Source organism: Lactuca sativa, chromosome 4 (assembly GCF_002870075.4).
Source record: "Lactuca sativa cultivar Salinas chromosome 4, Lsat_Salinas_v11, whole genome shotgun sequence".
Taxonomy (NCBI): domain Eukaryota; kingdom Viridiplantae; phylum Streptophyta; class Magnoliopsida; order Asterales; family Asteraceae; genus Lactuca; species Lactuca sativa.
The window spans coordinates 403,930,439-403,952,710 of NC_056626.2; the positions used below are offsets into that span (position 1 = coordinate 403,930,439).

Below are 22,272 nucleotides of genomic sequence, written 5' to 3' on the forward strand. Positions count from 1 at the left end.
TGATTAAAAGTTTAATTTAGAAGAATTTAATTTTCAACCCCTAGAGTTTTAGAAGTTTAAAATTGAACCCTATACTATTATATTATGAAAAGTTTAATGAATATATATAAGTATAATTAAAATGTTAGTCTTACCGCTAGTAGGCCTCATTCACGAAACCGATCAATAAGGTGGGTATAAGGTTGCTGCCTATAAAATGGCGCTTAATGGGTGTACACTGACACCCACCGCTTGCTTGACTGGTGGAGGGTCCACTACAAGAAAAAAGGCCTTTTACGACGCTCATTGCGCGTCGTAAAAGGCTCAGACGACGCGCAAATGCGTGTCAAGGAAGGCCCTGTCATAAAGAGAGACGACGCGCATTTACGACGCTCATTTACGACGCTCATTTACGACGCGCGTTTACGACACGCAATGCGTATCAAGGAAGGCCCTGTCATAAAGGAAGATGACACGCATTCGCGTGTCGTAACCTTACGACGCGCGTGTTAATGACACGCAATGCGTATCAAGAAAGCCCCTGTCAAGAAAGGCCATGTCATAAATGAAGATGACACACATTTTTGCGTATCGTAAATTTAAATGTTTAAAAAAAATAAATTTATATATTTATTAATTTTTAAATTAAATTTGCATTTAATTTCTCATAATAGAAATAAAATACCATATACAAAAAATACAATCCATTGCATAATATAAAATAAAATTTCATACTCAAAAAATAAAATAAATTACACAAATTGTAATGTCATACAAAGAATCATTCAAATGTTAAACAAAAATAAAACATTGCTAACATGGGTTATACATTCCTATAAAACTAACAAATAATCATACAACTCTTTTTCTTACTGGAAAGGAATGTCAAACATGATTACAAGTCTCCCTTAATCTTGATTACTCACCTGCTTAAGTAGAATGTTGTTGTTGAGAAGGTTACCTAGCAACAGAGAAAAACACAACACCTCTCCCACAATCACAACATCATTTACAGAGAAAGGTTGTCAATTACTTTCATTAAGACTTTCATTCAATCACAAAAATATTAAATAAAAGGGTGAAATAGTAACTTACTTGTGATAAGTTGATCTCCCTTAGAGCAAACACAGCTAAAGCATTGAACAAGACCCTATTTCCCTCTTATTTTAAAGTTTCCAGAATGTTTAGAATGCTCTCCTTACTCATAATATATAATCAATAATCAGATTGAATTATATATTATGAGTAATTAATAAAGTACATGTAACACAATAAAGTATTATTAAGGAACTTATGAGTTCAAATATTATTTTTTACACTCAGATACCAAAATATTTTATGTTATTCTTCTACAAGTTGAGAACCAACTCAAACATGAAAGATAATAGTCCATCTGGCAGCTTTTGATGACATGGCAAATGAAATTTCTCAGAGATAGAATAATATATACCTGTACTATTAAAATGATGGCAACCACAACAGGTGGTCCAATAACTACAGCCAAAAACATGCCTTTAATCATGTCTAGAAAGAAAAGAAAGATTGTTTGCTGCAATCATAAATCCCATGTGTTACAAACTTATATCCAAATTTAAATTAAATAAAAAGAGAAAACTGTAAAAACAAATTATATCCAAGGTAATACACCATACAACAAAATAGCAAAGTCCATCAGTATTTTTCAAAAAAACACCGTTTTCTTAATTATTAGAACACATTAGGAAAGCTTTATACTCTTTGATTTAAGAAGCTAAGTCAACTATAAGAAATCCACAACAAAAAGAAACTATAAGAAATCCACAACAAAAAGATTTGAAACTTACCTGTCCAGTAAGAAGAGGGGTATCAGCAACAAGCTTGAAAGCAACAGGCCTTGGAGTACGCACAGGCCAAGCCTGCAAATAAAAGGTGCATCAAGTATAAAAGAGAACAAGGAAACTGATATTAAAAACAAGAACTTTGATCATTAGAATAAAAGAGAGAGAGAAAAATAGAGAGGGAAGAAATGGAATGGAATGACTCATTCCATTCCATTCCATTCTATATTCCAACCTTTACCTTGTTTTCTTATCATTATCAGTTGTATCTGCACCTCTTTCATTTCCTGCAAGATTTATGAACGAAGAATGGCATGTGATCGTGAAGATTCCTCATTTGCATATGTTGTCCATGTGATTGTAAATTAGTAAAAAAGTACAGAAAACATGAGAATTTAATCATTTATATATTGAAATTTGTTAAATATGAGGAATGATATAACTTACAGGCAAACGATCCCAAACAAGGTGACCATCATTTGGTTTGAGGTGATAATAAGAACATCCAAAAGCAACAGCAGCCACACCAATGTAAAAGCATGTCCAACCACAAAGCTCACCTTGTAGACTTAGGCATTTTATACCAGGCAGAATCAGGGGCAGTATAAACCTGAGAAGTGGATGCTACTTTGTTTAATTGTAGTTATCACTATTATATAGGTCATCCATAAAAGTTAAAAGGTACACCATTTGAAAGAGAAAACAAGAAAAAGATAAAAAGTGTTATCTGTTAAGGATGAAAAGTGGAAAGAGTAGCTCTTTAAAAAGATTGACAAAATCAGAAAATATATTTCCGTTAACTTGTTAACACAAACCCCTCGCTTTATCAATCTTTTATACGTATATCATAAATCCAAAAAGTTATCTACGTTGAAACCCAACAAACCAAGTTTCAACAAACATAGCAATGGAAATGGAACACCCATGTTAAAATATATACAAGATGAAGGGCATAATCGTCAATCTACCATCGACATATCCCAGGTGCTTCTGTCCTCAACATTGATATCGCCTCTTCATACTCTGAATCATATACAAACCCCCACAGCTGCATGCATTGACATTCATATCAACTCAACTTATGCAAACTATTTATATTAAATTACACTTTTGGTCCCTGAGAATCTCTAATTTTTCTGATTTTGGTCCCAAAAAGTTTTCTCTTGCAACTTTAGTCCTTATTTGACTAGTTTTGGTCCCGAACCATTTTTTCAATTTTGGTCCCCAAAAATTCTCTTACAATTTTGGTCCTTTGAAATTTCTTGTAGAGCTTCAGTCCTTGTTCTAAGTAAGATGACCATTTTTGGTCCCTGAGTATTGCTGATCTTTTCAATTTTAGTCCCAACTCATTTTACTTGGAACGAAGAGTAAAAACGTTACAAAAACCTCAAATAACGATCAAATTTGCAAGAGAATTTTGTAGGACCCAAATTGAACAAAATCAGCCATACTCGAGGACCAAAAATGTAATTTTTGCAAAAATAAGTGAGAGAAAGCACCTCAATTTCCTTCACTTCAAATTCTTGGGTGTGTGACAAACAAGAGTTACCATAAGTTTCTGAGGCCAAACTTGACCCATTCAATCTGGGGAAAAAAAAATATGCAAATTGCCAAATTACCATATTATCCCTCAAAAAGAAAAATAGGAATGATGCAAGTGCAACGCTCTTACAAGTCACTATCGAGATACAATGCAAAATGATTTCCCCCACCAAGCGCTAAATACTCAGTTGAACAAAGAGTAAAATACCGATTCACCCCTAATAAATGCACAATTAACATAATAAATCCCAAATAAATATTAAAATTATAAAAGATTTTTTTATATATTATCAAGAAAATGCAGTACCTGTGGGGCGATATATAACAGGACGCCCTGGTGTATTTGTAAACACAAATGTATCATTCGATCCCTGTATAGTATTTACTCATCATAGTGAAAAAGGGTAGAAAAGTCTTTTGTCAACATATAGAGAAACGAACTTAATTAAACAATTACAAACCTGGTATCTTTTCTTTGTTGATGGTTTCAAAGGTGCCTCAACTAAACCGCCAAACACTGCACCTTTACGATCTCCAACAACCTGAAAATGTTTAATCAAGTTTCAGTTAAAGGGTAAAGTTGACATTTTGCATAGTTACTGAAGACAAGAAATTACCAGTAGACTTAACCCAGGGCAAAGATTGCTTCTTCTATATAAGGTTGAAAGAGATATGCCATGCCTCCATGTACTAACATATAAAAAAGATAATGATATATCAAGATTCAAGAATAATGTGAAACTGAAAATATGATGAAGATGAAATTTTACCTGTATAGTAAGACCCATTTCTTTCCTTGACTGAGAACAGGGAGTGCAACATAAAGATCAGAACGTGTATTTTCTGTCATAAGTTGTGAAGGTTCTGACATTTTTGGAAGTTTATCAGAAGGAAAATCTGAGAACAAGAGCCTCAACAAGTGCTCCAGTTCCACCAACAGGGTATTCTAAACTACAACTTGGTTTATACCATTCTGCAAACATATAAATCTGCAATTATGTGGATATATATACAGGCAAAAGATTAGACATTTAGAGAACTATAAAATATGAAGGAATAGAATGGATTCTGTTTGGTTGGAATGGAATGGATGAGGACATGTGGTAATGGAATAGCCCATTCCATTCCTTCCTCAATTCCATCATACCAAAAAGTAAAACTACCTTAAAAGAAACTTTTTAATGTATGATATGATTATGTACCATTTCTGCTGAAAGAACACCATCGGATTTCACTCCAGCAAGTAAGAAAGACAAAAGATCCACCCAATTTCTAATGAAAGGGTCTTTGAGTCCCAATGAATCAACTATTTCTGAAAAAGGGCGTAAAAGCTTTGTGGCACCAAGAACACCTTGAGGTCCCATTTTTGCAAATGATTTTAGGAATGGATATGCATATCTAACTCCAGCAGTAGAAACAACTCCCAAATCACCTCTAATAGATAAAGGTGGCAAAGCCATGGCAGCTGCGTATTGTACTGTGGGGTATTCCTTCTTGATTTTAGATTTCACTTGGATCCATGATCTTCCTGCATATATATACATGACCATAAATTATTATATGACTTTAAAGTTGAAAAATGATATCAACTTTAAAAAGGTTAAATGCAAGAAAACTTATTTACAGATTATATAGAAAAACTTATTTCTATCATTACTCATGATTTTGTTATTTTTCAAAACAAAATAATAACTTTCAAATCATACATCCAAACACCCCCATTAGCATTAAACCAATTCATAATCGTTTATCTACTAAAATAATTATAGTCAACATATTTATTCAAACAAGGAACCAAAAAGACCTTACCCTCGATAACAAGCCCATAGTAAAGCATAAAAATCAAGTTGTTCCATGGAGAAGATGTCACTTGTTCAAGCAACACCTACAAATATATAGATCAAATCGCGAATTAGGTGTCATATAATTCAGTTGTAAGATTGTAAATTTCCATTGTTATCCTTATTATCAAAGGTTCTTAGGATACCTTTTTGGCAACTGTTGTCGTGTCTTTTATGCCCTTGAACAACTTATCCAACAATAAGTGGTAGAAATGCCCAAATGGTCCAAGATATGCACACCCAAAAAGCTACAAACACTCCCGCATTAATATTCTATACTGATTCTTATATATATATATATATATATATATATATATATATGTATATATATATATTTGACTGGTGCTTTTTCATTTATTGCAGAGAGAATAAGTTATGTGACTTTCATATCCTGATATTTTATATGTGACACCCCGACCTTACGGATACTGTCATTTATTCTTAGTATTCTTTAATTCATTAGGAATGGTGAAAAGTTTAACAGCAGAACATGGTAACTTGCTATCTGGTAACACCAATGGTTCCTAAGTGCAAATCAAGAAAATAAGAGCAACAAATATCGCAGGTTTCTCTCCCTCCTTGAAATTGAGCACATGTCTAAAACAAAAGAAATATGATGAAATTGAACACAGGGCCTAAATTCTTTGAGAAATTTTCAGAATTCAATGAAGAACCATACATGTTCAACAAAAAAATCATAAATCAAAACCTATATATTATCAAAAAAATCGAACCTGATGAGAAGAGGAAAAAGGAAGAAGCGTACCTGATGAGAAGGGGAAGGAGACTTCAAAAAATTGGAACAGATGAGAAGAGGATCGTCGATGATTGGTTGTTGCGGGAGAAGAAAATTGGCGTTGAAGTAGGAGAAGAAACGATGGAGTCGCTGATTTCTTCCTTTGGTAGGGCAAGGGTATAATTGGAAACCCTTCTCCCTTTCTTCCTCCTTTCTCAGTCAGTCGATTTTTTCCATCTTACCCGATTAGATTAAGCTTTCCGAGTCAGATACACAAATTTAGTTCATCAAACGTCTTTATCTGACCGGGTCATCAAAAAAAGTCGTTGATGTCTGAGATTCGATACCTTGAACAAAGAAATCCCTAAATCTCTATGAGATAGGAGCGCCGACACCTCGATCGATTTTGTTGAGAAGCATCGAGCATAACACTAAATCTTTTGGGAGTCGCAGTCGCATGCCAGGAGAAGTGAATGTGATGTTGCAGTGGTCTGTTAGAGATAGACAGAAAGGAGGGACATGGATGGAGGAAAAGGGTGGTCTGGTGGTTCTAGGGTTTTTATACAAATGGTGGTGTTAGTAACCAACGATGGTGATTGACCATGGAGTTTCGAGACCTTGACTTTAATGGAGCTATTTTTCTACTTGATGTGGAAATCACTCTAAATTTGTAGTTGTAATACAGCTCTTCTATTGATTGAGAGGCTAAGAAAGTACTTGAGGAACTGAAGATCGAGGGAAGTAGATGAAGGGTTTTTGAACTGAAACCGTAGTTCCAACAATAGTCATGGTTCCAAAAACTGTACCCCTTTGATCAATTTCATGGCCTGGTGACCAAAAAACCTTCGATTTCACTAAGAACCGGAACCCTAGTTCCAACAATAGTCGATTTTTGGTATTTGATTGAGAGAGAGAGAGAGAGAGAAGAACGATTCAAAGAAGGTAGAGGAGAGCTTGGCGGGGTTTTTAATTTTTTCAGAATTTCATTTCCCTCTTTCCCCCACTATTAAAGGATGGAACGCGCGTTCCATTAAAAAATATAAAGCGACATCCTTAGACGACGCGCAATTTATTATAGGTGCCCTTTGTGTTTTTTTAGACACTAATTTAAGGGCGCGCAATAATGCGTGTCTTCTATCCTAAATTTTTTTGAAGAGATGACATTTTTCTAATGTCACTCTCCTTTGCGTAACATAGATCAATGAGCGTCGTATTTTGCGCGTCGTAAAAGGCCTTTATTCTTGTAGTGGTCGTTAGCCGAACGGGTAGGATAGGGCAACTCTCTCTTCTCATTAAAAGTATAATGTTAAAATATAAAGTAACTACATGTTTTTCCAAATTCCTAATCCTAGTTACTTTAGGCAAAAGTGAATTAATGTAATCCCATGAAATTACACTTTGCACCCTTGCTAAGAAGTTAGTGGAGCGTGTGTGGTTTACCGGCACACTAATTGGTTCTAAGCAAAGGTGGCAAAGGGTGATTCATTGTTTATCATAGTTCGATGGAGCGTGTGTGGTTTACCAGCACATCGAATAGGTGATTGTAACAATGAAGGCACCGTGTAGATTAGCATGGTTATTCACACCCACTTTGTGATCCTCGGTATCCCAGTCACAAACGAGAGGGGCATATCGAGATTTAAACATGCCATTGAAGAGTTCAATGAATCTCCAAGAAAATCTAGGAATTCTCAATGCATTTAAAACTAAAGGTTGTGTTTTCATGGTGAAGAATTAGTGAATCGTCATTCACTTACCTCCAAATTATTTTCGTGTTGGATTACGACATCCCTTTTCTAATATGTGAATAATGTTGTTGGGTCTTAGCCCTAATTTTTTATTCTGGTTGTTTAATTAGGGGTTCAATTCTAATCAAACTTTGTCCTTTCTATTTGTAGATGTCGAACGCAAACAACGCTGCTGCTAACTCATTCATGTTAATGAGTCTTTGCCAAAAGGTGACTTTCGATGGATCGAACTTTAGCGAGTGGATAAGATACATTTGCACGATCGCACACTACGAGGACAAAGAATATGTCCTCGACGAAAAGCTCGAGAATGTCAACCCAGAAATCGCTACTCCCGAAGAGATGGCTGTATTTGAGACCCATGAATGTGATACAACGAAGGTCCATTGCATCATGATAGCCACAATGAACCAAGAATTCCAAAAGTCCTATGAGGACATGTATCCATATGAAATGCATCAAGACTTAATGGAGTGGTACCACCAAAGCGCAGGGCAAGAGTGCTATGAGATCATCACGAATATGATCACTGCGAAAATGGGAAGTGGAGAATCTCTTACGGTGTACTTGCAAAAGATGCAAAGATATGTTAATCGTCTTCGCAAGTTAAATGTTAACTTTGGGGAGGATTTGGCCATCGAAATTGTTCTTTACTCCTTGCCCTCATGCTACAACCAATTTAGGATGACCTACCACATGAACAAGGAAGAGGTCACCCTAAGCAAACTCCAAGGGCTCCTAAGGACTGTTGAGAGCAACCTAAAGGACAAGTCTGTTGCACCAACTCCCAATCCATCCGCTGCTCCTGTTTTGGCTATTGGGCAGGGAAGGGGCAAGAAGAGGAAGGCTCCGTCAAAGAGCCACCGCAAGGGAAAGTCCCAAGATGGTTCCTCTTCTAGTGGGACCAAGGTTGATCCTGTTAAGCCTAACGCTAACCCAAAGGAGGCAGAGTGACATCATTGCCACAAAATAGGGCATTGGAAGAGAAGTTGCCCGGAATATCTGCAAGCCATCAAGGATGGAAAGATCAAGCCATCTTTTGCAGGTATATACACAATTAAAACTAATGATTCATCTCATGCTATTTCTTGGGTTCTTGATACACGATGTGGTTACCACATTTGTTCTGATTTGTAGGGACTAGGAAGAAATAGGGATGTGGAGCTTGGAAGAATAAATCTAATCATGGGAAACAGAAGATCGTCGCCTGTCACCAAGATTGGAGTGTATTCTTTAGTGCTTAGTAATGGATTAGGTTTAGATTTAAATAATTGTTGCTACTCGCCAGATATGGCAAGAAACATCATTTCATTTCATGGTTTATTTAGACAAGGATTTAGATATTCGTTTGATAATGAGAATGGTTCTATTTATGCTTATCTAAATGGTGTTTTATACTTAAAAGCAATGCCTTGTAATGGAATTTATGAAATTGTTATGGTTGTAGATAACCTAGGAAATGATGTGTTGAGTATGGATTCTTCTAATAGTATGGATAAAGCATCCTTGTGGCATTGTCGTCTTGGACATGTCAATAAGAAGCGCATAGCCCAACTCCAAAAGGATGGAGTGTTGGAGTCATTCGACCTTAGGGAAGATGACACGTGTGAATCTTGTTTACTTGGAAAGATGACCGAGTCACCCTTCACTGGCACTTGTGAGAGGGGTGAGGGTTTATTGGATCTCATACATACCGATGTATGTGGGCCCTTTAGATCCACCACAAAGGATGGGAACCGCTTCTACGTGACTTTCACCGATGATTATAGTAGATATGGGTATATTTACTTATTCAAGCACAAGTCGGAAACGTTTGAAAAGTTCAAAGAGTTCAAAAATGAAGTGGAGAATCAATTGGGCAGGAAAATCAAGATGCTTCGATCCGATCGAGGAGAAGAGTACCTAAGTCTTGAATTCCACGACTATCTCAAGGAATGCGGAATAGTTTCGCAATTGACGCCACCAAGGACACCGCAGTTCAATGGTGTGGCAGAAAGGCGTAATCGAACCTTGTTAAACATGGTCCATTCTATGATGAGTCGTGCTTCACTACCTATCTCATTCTGGAGGTATGCCTTAGAGACTGCCGCACATATCCTTAACCGAGTCCCTACAAAGAAGGTTGCTAAAACACCTCACGAGATGTGGACAGGGAAATCTCCCTCGTTGGCACATATCAAGGTTTGGGGCTGTGAGGTTTTCGTAAAACGAGAGACTCACGACAAGCTCGAACCTCATAGTGAACGATGTATTTTCATCGGCTACCTGTAGAGATCCTTTGGATATCTCTTCTATAGACTGAGTGACAATGTTGTCTTCGTTGCGAGGAGAGGGGTTTTCCGAGAGCGCGAACTCATAAGCCAAGGAGACAGTGGGAGACAGATCGATCTTGAAGAGATTCAAGAGTCGAGTGATGAAGGAACCTCTACCCCTGGCGCTCAACCCGAGGAGGAAACTCCGGTTGAACCAATTGACGAGTCCTTACCTCTTAGACGTTCCGAAAGAGTTAGAGTTCAACCCCAGTTTTATGGTTTTCATATTACTACCGAAGGGGACACGTATATCAGTGATGGTACACTAATAAATCTAGATGAACCTAATACCTATAAGGAAGCCATGGCAGGCCCAGCGTCTACAAAATGGAAAAAGGCGATGGACAGCGAGATTCAGTCCATGTATGACAACCAAGTTTGGAATTTGGTTGACAATGTGCCCGGACGTAAGATGGTTGGGTGCAAATGGATCTTCAAGAAGAAGACCGATGTGGATGGGAATGTGCACATGTATAAGGCACGACTGGTGGCGAAGGTCTTTACTCAAACTCCGGGAGTTGACTATGATGAGACCTTCTCACCAGTTGCGAAGATAAAATCTATTAGGGTGATGCTAGCCATTGCTGTATTTCATGATTATGAGATATTGCAAATGGATTTCAAGACCTCTTTCCTTAATGGAGAGTTGGCTGAGGATGTTTACATGGCTCAGCCAGAGGGTTTTGTCGATGCCAAACATCCCAATAGAGTGTGCAAGCTTGAAAAGTCCATTTATAGACTTAAGCAAGCATCTCGCAGATGGAATCTTTGCTTTGATGAGAAAGTCAAAGAGTTTGGATTTGTACGAAGCGAAGATGAATCATGTGTATATGTCAAAGCTAGTGGGAGTATAGTTAGCTTCCTCATTTTGTATGTCGATGACATACTGCTCATGGGAAACGACATCCCGACTTTGCAGGAAGTTAAGTCCTGGCTCGGGAAGTGTTTCGCTATGAAGGACCTCGGAGAGGCTTCCTATATTTTGGGAATAAGAATTGTGAGAGAAAGAAGTAAGAGACTAATAGGACTTAGTCAGATTACTTACTTAGATAAAGTACTAAAACATTTTAGTATGGAAAACTCGAAGAAGGGAGAACTACCGATACAAAGTAATGCCAAGTTGAGTCAGACTCAAAGTCCGAGTACTGAATCCGAGGTAGCTGAGATGAGCCGAGTACCTTACGCTTCCGCAGTTGGCTCGATCATGTACACTATGACTTGTACTCGCCCAGATGTGGCCTTTGCTTTGAGCATGGCCAGTAAATAATAAGGGAACCCTGGCAGAGCTCATTGGATTGCGGTTAAGAATATCCTTAAGTACCTTCGGAGGACCAAGGAATGGTTTCTAGTCCTCAGAGGGAGTGATGACTTAAAGGTGCGAGGGTATAGTGATGCCAGTTTCTAGACTGACAGGGACAACTACCGTTCGCAGTCGGCCTGGGTCTTTACCCTTAATGGAGGAGCAGTAACTTGAAAAAGTTCCAAGCAGGAAACTGTAGCTGATTCAACGTGCGAATCAGAGTATATTGCAGTGAGCAAAGCTTCAAAGGAGGCGATATGGTTAAAGAACTTCATTGGTGACCTTGGAGTTGTGTCTGCCATAAAGGAGCCTATGGAAATTTTCCGTGATAATGAAGGAGCGGTTGCCTTGACCAAGGAACCGATGGATCATGGTAGATCTCGGCATATCGACAAAAAATATCACTTTATTAGACATCGAGTAGAAGGACAACTCGTGGTTAAGAGGATATCATCAGAAGATAACCCAACAGATCCGCTTACGAAGGGACTAAGCAGGGTTAAGCACTTGCAGTATGCTAGGAGTATTGGGCTGAAGGATGATATTAGTTTAGATTAGATAGTTTGGAAACTTGTAATAGATAAATGTAATTGACATTTGATGATTAAATAAAGGAGTATTATATAAAAGTTTTGTCTTATGTTAATTGTTTCACTTTGCATGTTTTGACTTCCAGAATAATTGAGTTTATTAAGAATAATCGAATTATTCAAACAGTCCACAATCGTTCATGTGTTGGAAGTAGGTATGAATGAAGATTGTCATGAATTGGTGTGTAGATTGTTTAAATGGTATTAGACATAGCAAAGGTTTGCTACAACGTTCATTAGTGCTTATGAACAAGTTTTGATCGTTGGAATAAACCCGCGCTTGCTGGAATCACCTTATGGAATGTACCACAAGTGATTGCAAGACGATAATTTCATATGGTCTTAAAACCTAGATATATGGTTTATTATTTACTAATTGGTTGTGCATTGATAATGCGAAACCGCATCAGTAAATTGATGTTATAAAACGCATTGTTGTGTATAGTTGATTAGTGGATAAGTAAATGCATACAAGTTGAAGTTTATCTGTTACTTTTATGCTAAGAGGGTAAAAGCGATATCACGGCCGCTCGATGATTTGATTTGACTTATGTGCCGGGCCCGGTCAGGACTGAATTGATGTGTTCAATTAAGTTCTATGTCAAATAAATCTAAGATCGAGAAAATAATTGCTAGACAATAAGTATGAAAAATGTTTCATGAGATTATCTGCACGATATCAAAACAGAGGACTATACGATCCCTTATCTAAAGGACAGGATACTGATAAGATTAGAGTTGACAGCATCTTTGAGAGCTACGATTGCTAATCGGATTGTGTTTGCATTTATATTTACTAGACTTATCCAAGTGGGAGACTGTTGGATTAGTGTCTAAGGCTGTAACTATATTTGGTAAGTACTTGACCCGGTTGTGCATGGTCCTTTTGGGTTGCCTTCACCATAGCAGCTTGACAAGGTGATTTATATAGAGAGAAGATATATTATTATTATTAATGTATTATAAGAATAATATGTTAAAGTAATAATAATATTATTTGATTGATATAAGTCATTAATTAATTAGGAATTAATTTGGTGACTGAAAGAGATTAATTGAAAAAAGGGGCATAAACTGTCAAATGTGTGATAGTTGTGTTTTGGGCTATGAATCCTTATGGATATGGGAAGGGACGATTTTAAGGATATGGATATCTTAGAAATCATCCAAGGCCTTATCTAGAAGGATCTTTGGATTTCTTTGAGGCTAAGTTATCCAATTAGGGTTTAAGGTGAAACCCTAGGAGCTCATAGTATAAATCGACCCTTAGGGTTGGAAAAATCGGATACTCTATGTTTGAGGAAACCCTAGAGCCGATTTCTCACCTCTCTCCCTCTCTCAAATCATCTTCTTGCTAGTAGGTGTTTGTAAGCCATTAGAGGAGTGACAATTATGACTATAAGCTCCAAGGAAAAGAGGTTTCTCAAGCAAGTAACTCAAGGTATTCTTCTAGATCTGATTTCATATGTTATGAATTGTTTGTTTACACTAGATCTATGATTCAAAGTCTTGGATACAAAGCATGTGCACATAGGAAAGTTATTATGGCTCAAACCCATCAATTTCTTTGGTGAAGGCAACCCAAAATGACCATCCACAACCGGGTCAAGTACTTACCGAATATAGTTACCGGCTTAGACACTAATCCAACAGTCTCCTACTTGAATAAGTCTAGTAACTACAAATGTAAGCACAATCTGAGTAGAAATCATAGCTCTCAATGACACTGTCAAACTCTGATCTTATCAGTAACCTGTCCTTTAGATAAGGGATCATATAGTCTTCCATTCTAGATATCGTGCGGGCAATTACATGGAACATAGTCATACTTATTGTCCAACAGTTCGTTTCTCGATCTCTGATTTGTTTGACATAGAACTTAATTGAACACATCAATTCAGTCCTGACTGGGCCCGACATATAAGTCAAACCAAATCATCGAGGGGCCCTGATATTGCTTTTACCCTCTTAGAATAAAACGAATAGATAAACTTCGACTTATATGCATTTACTATTTACTAATCAAAACATACACAAAAACGCGTTTTATAATATCAAGTTACCGATGCGTTTACGCATTATCAATGCATAACCAATTAGCGAACAATAAACCATATATCTAGGTTTTAAGACCATATGATATTATCGTCTTACGATCACTCAAGATAAATTCCAAGAAGTGATTCCAGCAAGTATGGTTTTATTCCAATGCTCAAATCAAACTCATAAGCACTTATGAACATTGTAGCAAACTATTGCTATGTCTAATACACTTTAGACAATCTACACACCAATTCATGACAGTCTTCATTCATACCTACTTCCAACATATGAATGATTGTGGATCGTTCGAATAATCTCATTATTCGAGAAGTCAAAACATGGAATTGAAACAATAGGTAAACAATTAACATAAGACACTAACATTACTAATAAATAATACTCTTTTATTTAATCATCAAATCTTAATTACATTTTATCTATTACATGTTTCCAAACTATCTAATCTAAACTAATATCGTCCTTCAGCCCGATGCTCCTAGCGTGTTGCAAGTGGTTAACCCTACTCAGTCCCTTCGTAAGCGGATATGCTGGGTTGTCCTCTGAAGATACCCTCTTTACTACGAGGAGTCCTTCTTCCACCCGATGTCAAATAAAGTGATATTTACTGTCGATATATCGAGATCTGCCATGATCCCTCAGTTCCTTGGTCAAGGAAACCGCTCCTTCATTATCACATAAAATTTCCATGGGCTCCTTTATGGGTGGCACAACTCCAAGGTCTCCAATGAAGTTATTCAACCATATTGCCTCCTTTGACGCTTTGCTCGCTGCAATGTACTCTAATTCGCACATTGAATCAGCTACGGTCTCTTGCTTGGAACTTTTCCAAGTCACTGCTCCTCCATTAAGGGTAAAGACCATCCTGACTGCGAACGGTAGTTGTCCCTGTCGGTCTGAAAACTAGCGTCATTGTACCCTCGCACCTTTAAGTCATCACTCCGACCGAGGACTAGAAACCATTCCTTGGTCTTCCGAAGGTACTTAAGAATATTCTTGATTGCGGTCCAATGTGCTTTGCTAGGGTTCCCTTGATATCTGCTGACCATGCTCAAAGCGAAGGCCATATCAGGGCGAGTACAAGTCATAGCATACATAATCGATCCAACTACGGAAGCGTATGGTACTCAACTCATTTATGCTATCTCGGCTTCGGTACTTGGACTTTGAGTCTTAATCAACTTCACATTACTTTGGATCGGTAACTCCCCCTTCTTTGAATTCTCCATACTAAAACGTTTTAGTACCTTGTCCAAGTAAGTATTCTGACTAAGTCCTATTAGTCTCTTACTTTTGTCTCACACTATCCTCATTCCCAAAATATAGGAAGCCTCTCTGAGGTCCTCCATAGCGAAGCACTTCCCGAGCCAAGACTTAACCTCCTACAGTGTTGGGATGTCGTTTCCTATAAGTAGTATGTCATCGACATACAATACGAGGAAGCTAACTATACTCTCGTTGGCTTTGACATATACACATGATTCATCCTCGCTTCGTAGAAAACCAAACTCTTTGAGTTTCTCGTCGAAACAAAGATTCCATTTGCGAGATGCTTGCTTAAGTCCATAAATGGACTTCTCATTCTTGCATACTCTATTGGGATTCTTCACGTTGACAAAACCCTCCGGATGAGCCATGTAAACATCCTCAGCCAACTTCCCATTAAGGAAAGTTGTTTTGACATCCATCTGCCATATTTCATAGTCACGAAATGCAACAATGGCCAACATCACCCTTAATAGACTTTATCTTGGCAACTAGTGAGACGATTTCATCATAGTCAACTCCGGGAGTTTGGGTGAAACCCTTCATGAACAATCGCGACTTATATGTGTGCACATTCCCCTCCATGTCGGTCTTCTTCTTGAATATCCACTTGCACCCGACCGTCTTACGTCCTGGCACATTGGCAACCAAATTCCAAACTTGGTTGTCATACATGGACTGAATCTTGTTGTCCATCGCCTCTTTCCACTTTTCAGACTCTGGGCCTACCATGACTTCCTTATAGCTGCTAGGTTCGTCCAGATTCACTAGTGTACTATCACTAATGAATGTATCCCCTTCGGTAGTAATATAAAGACTATAAAATTGGGGTTGAACCCTAAATCTTTCGGAACGTCTAAGAGGCAAGGACTCGTCAATCGGTTCAACCGGAGTTTCCTCCTCGGGTTGAGCGCCAGCGTTAGAGGTTCCTTCATCGCTCGACTCTTGAATCTCTTCAAGATCGATTTACCTCCCACTATCCCCTTGGCTTACAAGTTCTCGCTCTCGGAAAACCCCTCTCCTCGCAACGAAGACAACATTGACACTCGGTCTATAGAAGAGATATCCAAAGGACTTTTGAGGGTAGCCGATGAAAATACACCGCTCACTTCAAGGTTCGAGCTTGTTGTGAGTCTCTCATTTTACGAAAACCTCGCAACCCCAAACCTTGATATGTGCCAACGTGGGAGCTTTCCCTATCCACGTCTCGTGAGGTGTTTTTGGCAACCTTCTTTTTAGGGACTAAGTTAAGGATATGGGCGGCAGTCTGTAAGGTATACCCCATAATGAGATAGGTAATGAAGCATGACTCGTCATGGAATGAACCATGTCCAACAAAGTTCGATTATGCCTCTCAGCCACACCGTTCAACTATGGTGTCCTAGGTGGCGTCAATTGTGAAACGATTCTGCATTCCTTGAGATAGTCGTGGAATTCAAGACTTAGGTAGTTTCCTTCCCAACTGATTCTCCACTTCTTGTTTAAACACTTTGAACTTTTCAAAGGTTTCTGACTTGTGCTTGATTACGTAGATATACCCATATCTGCTATAATTATCGGTAAAAGTCACGTAGAAGCTACTCACATCCCTTGTGGTTGATCTAAAGGGCCCACACACATCGGTGTGTATGAGATCCAATAGACCCTCACCCTCTCACAAGTGCCAGTGAAGGGTGACTTGGTCATATTTCCAAGTAAACAAGACTCGCACACATCATCATCCGTAAAGTCGAATGGCTCCAACACTCTATCCTTTTGGAGTTGGGCTATGCATTTATTGTTGACATGTCCAAGATGACAATGCCACAAGCATGATTTATCCAAACCATTGGATGAAAGAATACACAACACATCATTTCCTAAGTTATCTACAACCATCACAGTTTCATATATTCCATTACAAGGCAATCCTTCAAAATAAAATACACCATTAAGATAAGCATTAACAGAACCCTTTTCATTATCAAATGAATATCTAAAACCTTGTCTATATAAACCATGAAAAGAAATGACGTTTCTTTCCATATCTGGCGAATAGCAACAATCGTTTAAATCTAATCCTAATCCACTATTGAGCATTAAAGAGTAAACTCCGATCTTGGTAATAGGCGACGATCTTTTGTTCCCCATGATCAAATTTATCTTCCTATGCTCCACATCCATATCTCTTCTTAGGCCCTGCAAATAAGAACAAATATGAAAACCACATCCTGTATCAAGTACTGTCACACCCCCAAACCAAGGATGGCGGAAACGTCCGGGGGTGGAGGACTTCATGTAGAGTATCACAACAACGAGTATAATAGTGCTCAAAGTAAATACAACCATCATAAATATAATTGAAAAAGTTACATCAAAGTATATGTTTACATGATTCGAATCAATTACATTATGATACAAAATGAACTGTTTGACGATTTATAGTCCCATCCTCAAAACGTTGTTGATTTCCTGTTTTCACTGAATTCCTGAGAATACAAGTAGTTTTGAAAAGTGTCAACACAAAGGTTGGTGAGTTCATAAGCTTTTGACAGTAAGAGTTTGAAAATCGATCTTTGAAAAGAGATGTATGTTACCAAGAAAAATCCAATATTTTCCTTATAAAAGTTATGTGGTCCTAAATGCCTGGTCCGAAAATGAACAAGTAAATGTCATACTTAAGGATATAAATGTGGTTTTAAATTGGCGTAAAACCCTTTCTGATTTGAGAAAAATCCCGAAATGAATGATGTGTGGTCTGAAATACCAAAACTGAAAATATACCATAATATCTGTAATTATTGATATAAAAAGTGATTTTAAATCGACATAAAACCCCCTTTTGATTCATGAAAATCCCTGTAAACTTTTTGTTGTCAAATCCCTATGTGAGCCGCTATAATCATACTAATGACTGAATAAACCTGCCACGACGTTTCTCAGGCGTCGCGAAACTGAAATGACACTTGTCACCTCAGACCTGCCGGTCTAGCTGTTGCAAGAAGCTCTGGTGTGGGGTGTCTAACCCAATATAGATCTATACACAATTATCACATTCTCCCTCCAGGAGACTCTGATTATAACTATCAGGAATTTAGATTCCGCACTCGAACGTACGGAAGAGATTGTCTCATAATTTAGGTTAACAAGTTTACGTGTGGTGTGCATGAGTGTAAAACCTTTTTCTGTGGGAATAAAACCTTCCGAAATGTGTTTGTTGTGTTAATGGAAACATAAACCATACCTATTATAGTTTATCCCAAAACGTTTATAATGTATAAGAACTCTTTTATGAAAACGCATTTGTGTTATGAATCCATAAACTATGCTTGTTATAGCTTAATATACGTGTTCTAAATGAATGAATAATCTTATTATGAATGACTAAGTTTCAGTTTATGATGATAAACTATCAAGGAAACACATTCAATATTTAGAACTTATTGTTATACACTTTGCTCAACATAATACAAAGTGTTATGAAATTTATATGCTGTTAACAAATTTAACCTTCCTGCGCTGTTTTAGAAAAGTCATAAAAAAATCATACGAAGTCGAAAACTAAATCCGTAAATTCTGAGAGTTCCCAAAATGTCTCTAGTTTGCTCATAATTTTTATCATGATTTTTAATGACCTCCAACTTGGGTTAAAAAGTCCATAATCACAGACTTGTCCGGATTGGTGTTTGAAATGATAGGCAGTTTTGTAAAAATCACCATAAATTGTAGAAAAATCGTATGGAGATGTGCAAGTAGTCATTTTAAAGCTAAGAACTGGAACTACTTACAACTAAAACATTTTTTCAAAAAACAATGTTTAAGTTTTCCAAAATAGTCCGTGAATGGAGTCCACTTTTTCTGATGAAAGCTGTTAGAAAAATTTAGTTATGTTCTTGGTGTTTTAACTTGTATTCCCCCCCCCCCCCCCCCCCAAAAAAAAAAAAAAAAAAAAAAAAAAAAACTTAAGAAAACATAAAAATGTAGGGGTATGAACTCACCTTGATTAGTTTCAGTAGATGAGTGTTGAAGAAGAGAAGTGTCCAACTGAAGAACACTTGAAGAATCACTTGAAGATTCGAAGATCTAACAAGAATGTGATGATGTTTGTGTAAGCAACCTATGATTTTGAGTAGGAGGATGTGTAATAATCATAAGAAAGAGGATGATACTTATTAAATGAAGGAGAAAGGCCTTGGAGTATTCCTTGAAGTTCTCGAAATTGAGAGAGAAAGATGAGAGAGTTTGGAGTGTGATTATTGGTGGAAAAATGAGAGAATGAATGAAGTGTGAGGAGAGAGGAGACTTTTCTAGCCTTTGACCAATTGTGAGGTTGGAAAAAAGGTGGGAAAAGTACAATGAAGTGACTAGGTAAGGGCTGATGGGGAATAGTGACATGAGTGGGTATGGGTGGTTGCTTGTGTCATAGAATAAAGGAAAGTCAACACTCCACCTCTTGTACTTCACCTACTCTTTTTGGATAATGTTTTATCCTTAAAAACGTGATAAATCATTAATTAAGGGTCCTTATATGTTAAAATAAAGTTTTGGGTGAAAATCTCGCATTAAAACAATTAAAAACGCAGCTAAAATGAAGTCGTAGTCGAAAACCGGAAAGAATTGATCTTGCAGCGAAGCCTCTCGGATTGGGTCGGAGGTTCGGTCCTCCTGAGGCTAGGCGCGAGGCGAAGCGAAGCATTACAGCGAGAAGAGTAGGCTCGGTCTGAAGCAGTCAGAAGCGAAATGGACCGAAGGCATCATGGGCGAAATGGACCGCGGCTTCGGGTTCGGGTCTTGTGCGAGGTTCGGCCCTGAGAGGACCTTCGGGTTCGGTTCTTCCTGGAGCCTTCGGGTTCGGGTCTTCTTGGTCTCGGTCCCTAAGAGGACTTTCGGGTCCTAAGAGGACTTTCGAGTCCTAAGAGGGTTTCGGGTCCTTAAGCCTATTTTATTCGTTTTTACCCCGATTCAAGCCCTTTTTGATCCGGTTAAGGGTCGGAATGACCCGAATGACTTCAAAAAGTTACGGGAATTTTTGAGAGAGATTTGGGAGAGATTTCATATTCTTGGAGAGATTTCTCATACAAAGAGAGTTTTGGGAGAAATTTTACATTCTTGGAGAGATTTGAGAGAGATTTCATATTCTTGGAGAGATTTCTCATACAAAGAGAGTTTTGGGAGAGATTTCACATACTTAGAGAGATTTGAGAGAGATTTCCTATTCTTGGAGAGATTTCTCATAGAAAGAGAGTTTTGGGAGAGATTTCACATACTTAGAGAGATTTGAGAGAGATTTCATATTCTTGGAGAGATTTCTCATACAAAGAGATAGAGTGAAAACGATTAAGAGAGGGTTCGTGTGTGGCAAACGCGAGTGTCCGACTTTGCATTGCAAGGTCCGTAAACCCTGTTACGCCTTGTTTAAGGATCTTACACACTCCCGATGGGTATGAAACATTGTTTTATCGGTTTTGTTGAAAAATGTTTTGTATGTGACCTTGTATGTGACCATCACTGAAATAAGGCGAACTGTTTTTGTATTATCTAACAAATATTATCACTTATTTCAGGTTGCATGAATGCGTGATCAAAACGGAAAATACGAAAACACGCGAATGATGAAAACACATATGTGTGACTAAACAACTTCATATATATATATATATATATATGTGTGTGTGTGTGTGTGTGTGTTATATGTATATATGTATTATATATATTTGCTATGTGTGGAAAAGTCAACAAGTTGAATAGTCTACAAGGAATGGTCAACAAAGTCAAGGAAATGAAAAGCCAAATGAAGACCCATGTTTTTTGCCTCCTACTCTACATCAACTTGCATGACCAGCCATACTCTATCACTTAAACTCAAGTACACTAGATGAAGATATTTGTTTCAATGTATATATGTATACATGAGTTTGTGTGTGAGTGTGTGTGTGTTCATTTGTAATATTCTAACACTTCCTACAAACTACAAACACTGCCAAGAACATCAACAATCTTCATCTTCTTCAAGAACAAATACAAATCCCTGGATCTAAATGAATAACACCAAGATCAAACAAGAAGCTAAGTGAAGAACACCAAGATCATCAACAATGAAAAGAAGAACACCATCAACCATCTTCATCTTCTTCATTGAAACTAAAGGTTTTTCATCTTCACTATCTTTGTTCATCACACCATTTACCACCAAAAACCTCTCTTATATTAACCTCCTTCCAACCTCAAAATAATCTCCAAACACCCTCCAAATACCCTCCTTAAACCTCCTCCAAAAACCCTTTCAAATCACTACAACCATCACCACCTTGCTGTTTATCGACATTAGAATCTTCAAGTCAAAAACGAAGAAAACTGGGCTCGTTACAAGCACAATAAGACTAGGGAGATTTTAACCATCAATTCTTCAGGACATTACCTACATCTACAAATTTTCGTGGACGATTTTGACCACGGGAAACCCCAAAGAGACGCGAGAGAGAATTGGCTATCCAGAGAGATTTCTGTTTTCGAGTTCAAAATCTTCATGTTAGAAAACAAAAAACCGAGCACAACACAGCCAAAATACTACTAGAGAGATTTTCACAATCAATTCTTCAGAACCTTACCTACATATAGAAATTTTTGTGGACGATTTTGAGCACGGGAAACCCCAAAGAGAGGCAAGAGAGAATTGGCTATCCAGAGAGATTTACTCCGAAAATCTACATCCATCACCACCCAAAGCTCCTTCAACTTCACCATCTTTGTTGCCTTACACCACCAAAATTAAAACCTTATTCCACATCCTAACACCCTCCAAATACCCACTCCAACCTCATCAAATCTCCTCAAACACCCTATACCCGTATACAAATACATGACTCGTGTACTTTGCATTGTTTTGTAAACAACCCATTTACATGAAAATGAACTTTTTACCGGATTGATCATTGAACAAATATCGACCAATCGCTCCAAGAGTCGCAATATCGACCAGTCCATTCAAAGAACAAATATCGACCAGTCGTTCCATGAGTCCAGTTCAGTCAATTTATTGACGAACCTACTTGATATATATTTATATTCTTATATACTTTATTATAGCTTTATGTCATTTAA

At 37.7% G+C, this 22,272-nt stretch overlaps 3 long non-coding RNA genes across 3 annotated transcripts; all 3 read right to left on the bottom strand.

The window, feature by feature from the left end:
- Positions 1-714: 714 nt before the first annotated feature.
- LOC128133958 (uncharacterized) lies at positions 715-1,206 on the bottom strand. Its single transcript, XR_008232281.1, has 2 exons — positions 1,075-1,206; positions 715-905 (listed from the first exon to the last, which is right to left on the bottom strand). It is a non-coding gene; the product is annotated as an uncharacterized LOC128133958 (long non-coding RNA).
- A 2,627-nt stretch (positions 1,207-3,833) lies between these two features.
- LOC128133960 (uncharacterized) lies at positions 3,834-4,290 on the bottom strand. Its single transcript, XR_008232283.1, has 3 exons — positions 4,109-4,290; positions 3,956-4,028; positions 3,834-3,880 (listed from the first exon to the last, which is right to left on the bottom strand). It is a non-coding gene; the product is annotated as an uncharacterized LOC128133960 (long non-coding RNA).
- Positions 4,291-4,781: 491 nt separating this feature from the next.
- Positions 4,782-5,455, bottom strand: LOC128133959 (uncharacterized). The gene is made up of 3 exons (XR_008232282.1): positions 5,326-5,455; positions 5,148-5,223; positions 4,782-4,866 (listed from the first exon to the last, which is right to left on the bottom strand). It is a non-coding gene; the product is annotated as an uncharacterized LOC128133959 (long non-coding RNA).
- Between the last annotated feature and the right edge of the window lie 16,817 nt (positions 5,456-22,272).